Source organism: Sparus aurata, chromosome 13, assembly GCF_900880675.1.
Source record: "Sparus aurata chromosome 13, fSpaAur1.1, whole genome shotgun sequence".
In the NCBI taxonomy this organism is placed as follows: Eukaryota; Metazoa; Chordata; class Actinopteri; order Spariformes; family Sparidae; genus Sparus; species Sparus aurata.
In genome coordinates this window covers 119152-130785 of record NC_044199.1, presented here as the reverse complement: position 1 = coordinate 130785, position 11634 = coordinate 119152, and positions in this window count along the sequence as shown.

Genomic DNA, 11634 nt, shown 5'->3' with positions numbered 1-11634 from the left:
ATGAGAAAAGCATCCGCTCAAACACAAACAATACGTGCACGGCAGAGCCGACTGCCACACAACAGCAGCTAAACAACAGCTAAATAAACGCTGCTGCCCGGGTGCCTTTGGGAGCAGAGCTGAGAATAAATGACTCGACATCAAAACCCTCACATCTTCCATATCCCTGCAGAGTGTTCACCAACCAACCCATCCACCCACCCGACCAAACAGCCAACCAATGGAACAAAAGCATTGTGCTCCTTGCAGAGGCTGTTCATTAACAGCTTGTTTGTGTGTTTGTGGCGCCCTCCACTTCAAAGCCTCGTCTGATTCCTCCCACCATCACTGAGAGAGAAAATAAGCCTTTGTCAGGGGAGAAGGACCGACCGCCATCTTCCACAACTCACATATTTTTGGGTAACAAGCAGGCTGACCTTGCAAATCCTAAAACCCAGACGGACTCTGTAATGAAATGCTGACCCAGAAAAGAAGAGTCAAGTTTCTGGAAACAGCCAGACTAACAGATAAAGCAGATTCAACAGAATATTATAGTAAAGAATAGTAACAAGACAGACTGATTGGATAGAGACAGCGCGATGGATGGACACACACTGAGGCGGAGGATTAATCAGCACCACACTTCCTTCATCTGCCCATCTTGACTCACCAGTGTTTCATTTGACATTGTGAGGATGAACACCACCCCCTGCTGGTGGCTGTGCCGGCCAGGTGTGGAGGGAGCTATTACAGTCCACTGGAGACAGCTTGAGGCACAGGTGGCAAAACAAAATATGGATGCTGTGCGGCCCGAAATGGCCGGTCACACTTGAGGAAAATGACAACTTAATTTGTCATCCGGAGAGAAAGAGTAACGGCCGTCTCTCCTCACCTTTGGTTCTGTCTTCATTAGCCTGAGGTGAATCCACACGTATATATAAGAGGGAGGAAAAGGAGGAAGGCGAGGTGAGAGGCGATGCAGCCAACAAGTAAATGTAACATGCGTTAATGCAGAGACAGAGATGGACCTGCAGCACGGCTTGTTTCTAAGGCAGTGTGGTGAGCAGGGAATTCACGGTTGGATGGTTGGTTGGTTCAAGGTTACTCCAACGTGAATGTCAAACAGTTATAAACCCAATGACACATTTACAAAAACACGCAAGAGCAGTCCTGTGTTGTCATGCCAAACCGTTTTGCTGGCATGTGCAGATTTTCAGCAAAGATTAAACGCTTTGTGCTTCAAATAAATACCGATCGCAGATTATTTACGCAGGGGAGGACGCACCCAAATCCAAACCGCAGAGTAAAGAGCACCAAAGTCATCCGAGCGCCACATTTAACATTTTTATTAGGTCATGGCATTTCTCTGTCTCCAAACCAATTCTCCTCCCAGTAGCTGATATCTGTATGTGACACAAAGCATCTCCAGATGCTAATCTGCTTAAAAACATCCGCTTAAACAAGCATATCTGGAGCACAAGATATAATCTGATTTTGTAACATTTTTGATTTGTAAATAATTACAACCGCTCATCTCCATCAAGGCAATCATGTCCATGCAAATCGTCAAAACAGAGAGAGGGAAATTAGACGGCGTGTGTGTGTGTGTGTGTGTGTGTGTGTGTGTGTGTTGTTAATGATCCCACAGTTTGAATCTGTAAGGTGAGACATCTTTTCTTCTTCAGGTCTTACATCACATCAGTGACAGACGAGCTTTGAGGACATGATTTTAGCTAACTGGTGAAGATGAGAAGAGCAAGCGACGGGATTTCTGATGACTGAAGAGAGAGAGGGGATGTGCATTGTCTCAAAAATAGAGCCGTAAGCTGCGTGCTTGCAGTGTAGACAAAATAGATTTCCTGTCAGGAATCGTCCCTTTCAGATCCATACTGCTTACCTCCATTAGTGTTTACTCATACAATAAATATGTAAGGGATTACATTCTCCTTCGTTAGCAGTTCTCAAAGTTTGAAAAGACACGTGCAGCTCTGAATCTGACAGTTCTGCCTAGATGGACAAGGAAGAACTTTTATAATATGAACTAAATTATGACTGCATGAATAATCTGATGGCAGGACAGACAAACTGCTGCAGAGATACACTGGCAGATGAAGCTTTGCCTCATACTGTTTAAAGGGTGGAGGATGGATGGACGGATGGATGGATGGATGGACGGATGGACGGATGGAAGGATGGATGGACGGACAAATGGATAGATGGATGGATGGATGGATGGATGAAGGATGGATGGACGGACAAATGGATGGATGGATGGATGAAGGATGGACGGACGGATGGAAGGATGGATGGATGGACGGACAAATGGATGGATGGATGGCTGGACGGACAGACGGAAGGATGGATGGAGGGATGGATGGATGGATGGACAAATGGATGGATGGACGGATGGATGGATGGACGGACAAATAGATAGATGGATGGACGGACGGATGGATGGATGGATGGATGGACAGACAAATGGATGGATGGATGGATGGATGGACGGACAAATGGATGGATGGATGGACGGACAAATGGACGGACGGATGGACGGATGGAAGGATGGATGGATGGAGGGATGGGGGGATGCAGGGGCAGTTCTAGGGGGGGACCAACAGGGGCCAGTGCCCCAGTAACTCCGAGTCTGGACCCCCCGACAGGGAGTCTGCATCAATAATACAATGACAGATTTCTTGTAATGATTTTGTTTTGAAGGGAAAGGCAGAAATAAAGTGTCTCAGCAGTTTACTACCCAGTCAAAATTGCTGAAATTGTAAACACTGTTTTGTCTGAATGAGGGATTTATCTTTTTTTCCGGGTTGTATGTGCCCCCTAACAAAAAAGCCGGCCCCAACATGGCCCCCCTATTAAAACTGGTCTAGAACCCCCACTGGATGGATGGATGGAGGGATGGAGGGATGGATGGATGGATGGATGGAGGGATGGAGGGATGGATGGATGGATGGATGGAGGGATGGAGGGATGGGTGGGTGGATGGATGGAGGGATGGATGGATGGAGGGATGGAGGGATGGGTGGGTGGATGGATGGAGGGATGGATGGATGGAGGGAGGGATGGATGGAGGGATGGAGGGATGGGTGGGTGGATGGATGGAGGGATGGATGGATTTTGGAGACTGCATCAAACTGAGTACTGAATACACATATTTTGCCTTTGATTAACAGTTCCCTGTTAAAAGAGGAGAAGACAATCACCGTTCCGGCCCATGTGGTCTCTGCCTCCGTCGTCCTGAATGGCTGTGGGGAAGCTGAGAGGTGTTCTTTGTCCGGGTGCTTTGATAAGGAGACACTTATCTCCTCAGGGATTCTCCTGTCAGCATAATCCAGCACTGAACTTTAGGTGCATCATGAAACTCATAAGCCTATTGAAAGATAATCTGTGAGCCTGTCAGGCAAAGGCAAAACAAATACAGTGATGAGAAGCGAGATGGTGATTCTAAAAGAGATCTGAAAGTGTTTTATGTTTTATTTTTATATATTTATCTGCCCACGTACGTCAAACAGCTCAAAGTTTTGAGTGCGTTCAGGGACAATGACAATGATGCACACTTTTTTTTTTTTCATGCTCAAAAACTCTGTTGAGAGCTGATCAGTTCTTTGTTCTTTGTCCAGAATGAAACATTTCATTAGACTAAATAGATTGCCATTTTGTTTAGATATTCATGTTCTCCAGTGGCTGAACCTATTGAGGTTTCCTCTAGTGCCACCACATTTTTGTGTTTCACTGTCACATCTTGACAAATGTTGGATGGACTGCCTGATACTCACGGCCCACAGAGGATGAATGTTTCCTGCAGTTCCACCTGCAGGGTCATCGCCTTTCCTCATCTGTTAAAAATCTTCTTAACATCAACTCAAACATGCAAAAAAGGACTTGTTGCATTACATTGGTTATGTGGCAATAAAGTCACCACAACCAAATGTTTGAATATAAATATGTATCCTATTCAGAGAGAATTTAAAAAATCTACTTGACCACTGAAAATGATGTTGGTTGTTGAGCCTCTGTAAACAGTCGGCAGGTGAATATGCTGCATACACAGAGACTCCAGAAGACACAAATGTTTTTGGCACTGTGCACCAAGATTAGGCTCAAGCACAAATGAAATATCGACTGGAATCCAACTGCTGTCCAGAAAGCAAACTGGTGCAGAGCATGAAGCTAAATCCTTAAACTGCTTGTCGAGCAGGTCAACAACCACCGTGCATGAACGCTTCCAGTCATCAGTGTATCAACGTTCAGTTGAGGGAACGAAAGAAAGAAAGAAAGAAAGAAAGAAAGAATGTCCTCGACACATTCATTCTTCTCACTTGTGGAGGGTTTTCATCGGACTCGTGTGCCGGCAGGTTGACGGGCTCTAAAGAGATTATCCTCACATTGCTCCTGATGGTTTCACCGCCTTGCTTCAGGACGAAGTGTGTCACTCAGCTGAAATATGCACACGAGAGCCCCGCTCGTGATTTGTTATTCCATTGTAGGTTTTCAAAGCTAATTCTGAAATGAAGTGTAACAAAGTCAGCTAAAAACAGACAGAGGTCTTTATTTCTCCCTCTGCGTGTTAAGAATTGCTCTGGGGAAGAGTTTGTTTATAGTCGAGAGATGACGGAGAATTCAAGCACTTAATGAGCAAGAAAATGGATGTTTGTCAGGGAGAGAAGCTCGTGGTTCGTGTTGCATGGATTCCTTTTATGTCTCTATACAGTAAATCTGAGGACACAGGATTATATGTTTAATGCTGTTTATTGCATGTACATGATTCCAGTATATGTTTATGTATGTATAAGAGACGGGGCTTAATAAACCAACATGTTTTCCTTCCAGTGCTGGTAGTTATTATTTTTGCTGTCAATCTTCTCTTCACAATATGCAGCTGAGTCCAGAAGTGCACAGGCAATTACCTCAGTTCCAGCCTTTGAGGCCACACATGTGCTCACCTTAATATTAACCAGCGATAAATAAAATGTGTCGCCCTTCTGTAAATTCTGTGCATATTTCTCCAAACCTCCTGTCTCCTCTGCAAGTAATGAGTGCAGTGGAAAGGGCAGAGTGGATGAATAATGAATGAAGCCTGTTGTGAAGATAAGTGTTCATCATCAATGAAGCTCGTACAGTTAGGACAGTGGAATAGGTGAACATTTATGAAACCATGATCATTTTCTTTTGATCCTATTATTTTTGCTTCCAGTGTAAATGTGAGCGGGAATATTACAGCTGAATGTGAAGAGCCCAGCCGCCAGGATCAACTGAGAGCAAGTTACGAGTCTTATCACGTTTACTTTATAGGTTTATGACGTGAGGTTCATATCAGGAGCTGAAGGTGACGGTGGTGAAGTTGGAGGCAGGAAGGCTGCCAGGCTAGTGACCACCGTTCATGACTGTGTTTCAACATTTGTAAGTGTGACACTGAATATGTTTAAGGAGCGCTCAGGACATCTCCAGATGTGTTTGTGGCGACCGAAACAGGTTTTTTGACCAAGCTGTGATCTTTTTCCAACACTTACCAAGCGCCTGAACCTAACCAGATCATCAACACAGCATGGGCACAACAAAAGTACTAAATCCAACCCAATGAAACACAAATTTGCAACATAAAGAAATGAAAAGTTTCAACATATCCGTCGTTTGCAGAAATGCACCATGCCACAAATCCAAACGACGTAAACATGATAAGAGTGTTACATTTCTTCCTCCAAAACATCTGTAGGATCTTGAACCAGGTCCTACAGTGCCCCCCTTTCACCTTCAAAAACATTATCAGCCAGTTGGTGGACCCGTCTGTATAAAGAGTTCAAACAAGCCTCTTCAGTCAGAGTACAAATAGCAGCACTTTATTCTTCCATTACTGTGTGCAGCTGATTCTGTTTCCCACTCACCTCTGTAGAGAGAAAATACCATGTGTGAAGAATATCAGGATAAAGAGCAAGAAAGTGTGCGCAGGGTGGAAGCTGAGCGGAACAAACCCAGGAGAGCCGTGTCCAGAACTCAGCGTCGACCTGTTTTAACTGAAGGCCACGGGTTACAACATAGCCTATATAAAGTGCATCACAAACGTAACGTATCACTGAATAATCTTCACCTTGAAATACTTTGTGCTATGATCTAAAGTTCTGGTTACTCAAGTTAATTTGTATTTTTTCAGCACTCTTTCATTCGTCCAACAGAATCGACATAAAAGATGATTTTCCTTTGTGAGAATTGTAATTCTGTCCTACAGTTCCACAGTTGCAGCTGCGACGCCTCACTTTTCTCTGTTTGTATTCTCTTTGCAGCACACTGTGTGAGAAATCAACTATAAACTTCTCAGGAAAGTTGACAAATTTTTGTGTTCAGTCCTGCGCCATTAACGTCCCGGACATCAAGAAGATGATGAGTCGTCTTCATCACCTTTATTTCTATAATGCAGTCTTTTAATTGGAGGGTTTTTAAACAGACGGAGAGGGGCTGACACCTTTGTTCCTTTGACAGCTCACAAAGAAATAACTAAAGGAAAGCAAAGACAAAGAGGGCCGGAGATGAATACTGGCGCACATTTCTGATGTTGAAGGAAAGAGGATTTGTAGATCAAGGACTTGCATATGCATTTGGTTTATTGAACACCCTACAAACTGACACTGGTGATCTAATATTCATTTTATTCTTTGAGCTTTCTGAGATTTTGTGAGTTCTGCAGCCTTCTCATCACTGTTTCCTCCTCTGTCTACAGATTCTTGCAGTTACATTATAACCAGCTCACTGATAAGTGTGTCATTTGATCTTGGCTTGTGGTTTTGTTTTCCTTTCCCTCCATATATTCTTCTTTCACATATTGCAGATGTGGAGTGACGCAGATCGGGCTCATGTGTCTGCATTTACCAGCGCTGCTGCTCCCATGTAGCACAGACCCTCATGTGGCTCCCCAATCAGACGGTAATGAATGGAGCAATTAGCAGTGATTATTAAGTGCTTTGTGAGGCTTCACTTTGCCAATTCATCATGCGAGCTTGTTCGATTTATCAGACCACCTCGAGACATATGATGATGACAGGCAGCCACACAGACACACTATCTGGCTCAGAGTGCAAGGGTGCGGAGTCATGGTCCGTCTGTTCTGTGTTCTGGATCGAGGACGTCATCCTCGTCTCCCAACACCTTAAGACAAGACAGCGTGTAAAGAATTGACGAAAGCATACATGATGAAAACACAATCATGTGGTCTATTTGATCTGCCAAATGAGCCTTGTTGATGAGGAAACATATATCACACCATCCGCTGAAATATACTATTGATTCAGTCATACCTTACTGGTCCCCTGCATGCACGCTTCATTACTTTACTCAAACACCATATGAAGGCTTCATTAGGCCCCCCGGCCCTGGTATAATTCATGTTGAATGTTCGCCTCCACACACCCACTGAGTGTCAAGGTCATTTTAACTGGAGCTGTGACCCAGAAGGAAAGACAGATAGTTGTTTGTTTTGGAGCGCCTGTTGTGTTTGTTGTGTTTGATCGGCGATGGGAGGTGCAGAACAGATAACGGGTCGACCGGATGCATCCGCAGAATGACTGATCACCGTCTTTCTTATGCTGGTCAGCGCTGCAACTCCTCCTTCAAAATCAGCTTGGGTGTGTCACCATCGCGTTTGAGATCAGTCTCGGTGACCAGAGGAGAAGTAAACGGGTCGCGAGGAGGTGATTTTAAGAGTTTGATGTAACGGCGGTGAGATCAAGATCAAAAGCGAGCCTCGGTGGTAATGATGCAGACTTGGCAATTCATCAAGAACTGTAGTCTGGCAGAGTCGCATCAAACTAATCACTCTTGAAACTGTCCCTCATTGTAGTGTTGGCAATATCCTGCACGACACATCGATCGCATTAAATGCCCCTGCAAGAACTCGCAAACTGACACTTTCTTATTTAAAATGTCAAAGTTTTCCGTGCATTAGCAGAACACTATTCATAAAGAAAATCAATTCTGGGTGTTGCAGAGTTCTGATCTGTTCTGCTTGGCAGTCAGTGTCGGGGCAAACGCCTACAAAGGAGAGAATTCAGGTTGAGCTGGAATACGTTTAGCTGAAGCTCTTATTCGGTGAAACTGCAGATTGACTTAGCAGTCATTTACTCTCTTGCTCAAGGACAAGCTGACGTGACCAAACTTGAGGTTCCTGGAGCAGCTTGTCAGAGGCAGAAATGCTGCTATCTCATTAAACCATAGCTTGCACTTTGAAGTCAAGCAAATGCATTCTCAATAACCCAGAAGCTGAGCGTTAGCCAAACTGGAAGGTGAGCCAACTAAAGCCCAGTGGACCAGATCAAATCCTTGAATTCATCCCTTGGATATACAGCCTATCCATGGAATTTTCATACCTCACGTACGAGTTTGGCACTGCATTAAAAAGCTGGAGAACTGCTGTGTTAGCATTTGTCATGCAGGAAGAGCTTCTATCATTCACACTCGTCCCCCGTGTTGTGAAATACTTGAGTAAAAGTAAAGATATAGTGTTAAAATATTACTTTGGTAAAAGTGAAAGTTACTCATACGAATAGTGCTCAAGTTTTAAAGACCTGGTCAGTTATCATGTCTGATATTGAACATTTTTCTGATTATTGGAATCAGTGTTTCTTTTTATCTGATTGCTGATAAAATAAATGAATTTAAAAAGCAGTCTGCAACATGATCAGTGATTATAGTTATCGAATAAATGCACGAGAGTAAAACACAACATTTGCCTCGAAAATGTAGCAGATCTAAAGTCTAAAAAATCTAAAAAAGCAGTAAATATTCATGTTCAGTTGAAACATTGAATGATTTGATTATCACACATCGTTAATTGTTGCTTTACATATTGGAAATGTAATTCCCACCATGTTTGAGCGATTTAAATGAACCCTGATCTGATTCTTATGTAACTGTATATGAGGTATCGAATGATGTTGGTTATCCATAATAAATGTTGGCCAGACTCGGGAAAAGACACAGACGGGGGAAAGTGTTATATGAGCAACGTGACAGAGGCAGTTAGAGTGAGAGAGAAATATAAGGCTGGAAGAGGTAATCCATTTTTTACAATATCAAAGTCTCCGACAGGCGTGAAACAGATCTCAGACTGTCTCAAAATGTCCACCGTGAGGGGAGCAAACGGATGTAACCGTAAAAAAGAAATATCGCTCTCAGCTTGCACTGCAGGACACGCTGGTGCAGTCCATACTAAACACGCTTGACCTCCATGATTTCCCTCGACTTTCTCAACACCCACTGGTGCAGAGTGGAAGTGGAAGTTTGGAGAAAGCTTACCGCTGTGTCCCTCTCCTCTTCCCTCTCCTCCTCCCTCTCCTCCTCTCTCTCCTCCTCCCTCTCCTCCTGCCTCTCCTCCTGCCTCTCCTCCTCCCTCTCCTCCTGCCTCTCCTACTTCCTCTCCTCCTCCCTCTCCTCCTTCCTCTCCTCCTCCCTCTCCTCTTCCCTCTCCTCCCTCCTCTCCTCCCTCCTCTCCTCCTTCCTCTCCTCCCTCCTCTCCTCCTTCCTCTCCTCCTCCCTCTCCTCCCTCCTCTCCTCCCTCCTCTCCTCCTCCCTCTCCTCCTGCCTCTCCTCCTCCCTCTCCTCCTTCCTCTCCTCCTCTTCCTCTCCTCCTTCCTCTCCTCCTCCCTCTCCTCCTCCCTCTCCTCTTCCCTCTCCTCCTTCCTCTCCTCCTCCCTCTCCTCCTCCCTCTCCTCCTCCCTCTCCTCTTCCCTCTCCTTCTTCCTCTCCTCCTTCCTCTCCTCCTCCCTCTCCTCCTCCTGAGGCCATGCTTTCAGAAAATCTCTGCAGTGTGAATGTGATCAAAAAGACTCAGTGTCCATTATGTCTCTATTACAAAGTCCTCTCAAAGACAAGACTGTCGATTTTAATCAATTTGACAATTTGTTGTATTCCAGGAATATAATTTCTAAAGCAGTTGCCGCGAGCACATGTAAGCGTACTTAATCCGATTGATTAACATCCCATTTTAGTTTTCAAATAAGTTTCAAAAGTTGGACTCTTCCATTAAAGACTGCAGCAACAAATTGTCTGCTGAGATTAAACCTTCCATGAAGGTATGGGGACTTTTCTTTGTACTTGATCGTCCAAATCCCATTTACATTTTCCTTGATCCTCTTCAAAGGAGGCTTTTACTTTGATGAGTCTGGAGGAGTTAAAGTTCTTAAAGTTGTACTGTGATCATCGGATTCTGACTTCTGCCTTGGTGGGTAAGGAATCGTTTTAATTATGCATCTCAAAGCATCATCTTTATTGCACCTCTGAGGAATTTGCATACATATTGGATTATCATTAGATTATTATCACAGCAGCCACATCATTCATTATTCATGAGCAACAAGTTACAAAGTTTCCCGTAGATCACATGACACCCATTAAGAGATATTAGCTAACTTCATTTAACTTTATTCTGTACTGATGGCAGTCATCATGTTGCACTTTAAAAATGCTTGAAGGATCAATTTAGTTTATTGGCCAATCATTTCCTCGATTAATGTTCCAATCCATAAAATGTCTAAATATTGAAAAATCCTCATCTCAATTTCCAAGAGACCAAAGTGAAGTGAAGTGAACTTCTTTAGTGCAACCAAAAGCCCAAAACTCTCCGTTAACTCATAAATGACAACGACAAGCAGCACATCTTTAAATTTAGGCCCTGTCCAGACGACAACGCCGTTTTGTGAAAACGCACATGTATTGCATCGTTTTGGCCGACCGTCCATACGGATCCTGAAAACGCACTTTTTTGAAAACGGGTCTCAGGGTGGAGAAATCCGAAAATGCAGCCCTCCCGTTTTCATGTGGACGGCGAATCCGCATACTTTCCAAAACGATGACGCCATCGCCCCACCCCCCGACGTCCCATAACAACAACAACAACGGCGGACTGCATGCTCGTGTTCGTGCTGCAGAAGATATTGAGCCTTTCTTGCAACTTACTCTCCTTGTAGTTGAGTGTGAGTCGCAGCAGCATTTCGATCTCATTACCGGTCCACACAAACGATTCGGGTTTCCTTGCACTCGCCATTTTCATCTTCTTCTTGTTGTGTTCGGTTTCTCCGTCCACTGTCTGTTTGTTTACAGCGCGCAAGCTTAATGCGCATGCTCCGTGTCTTCTTCTCCGTTTTTGGTGAATGTCAAGCGCCACCTATTGGCCTGGAATATGAACTACAGCGTTTTCGGTCATTTTCAGTCGTTTTCAGTAAAGACGTGTAGACGCAAATATTCTTAAAACGATGACGAGGAAGACGGAGAAAAAAAAGATCGTTTTCACCCGTGTGGACGGCCCCTAAGTGAACTGATACCAGCACACGTTTTATGTTTCTGCCTGAGAAATGAATGAAATTATTAATACATTATATATATGAAAGAGTCATTTGAGTGATTCTGTGCACAAATGCTTCCCTGAGTTCAGCTGAAGCTAACACAAGGCTACAAGCTAAAGTTAGCAGCAGCCAAATCAAATTGGTATTTTTAAACGTTAAAGTTTCCCTTGAGAACATCCTGAAAACTCACAGATACAAACGACTTGTTGTGTCTGCACATACAAGTGAAAGGGAGTGAAGTTAAAGTTTTATACTTGGAGTCTGAGCGTGTTCTTGGCTAGCCGGAGCTAACATCATTACTGTTAGCTGCATTAGC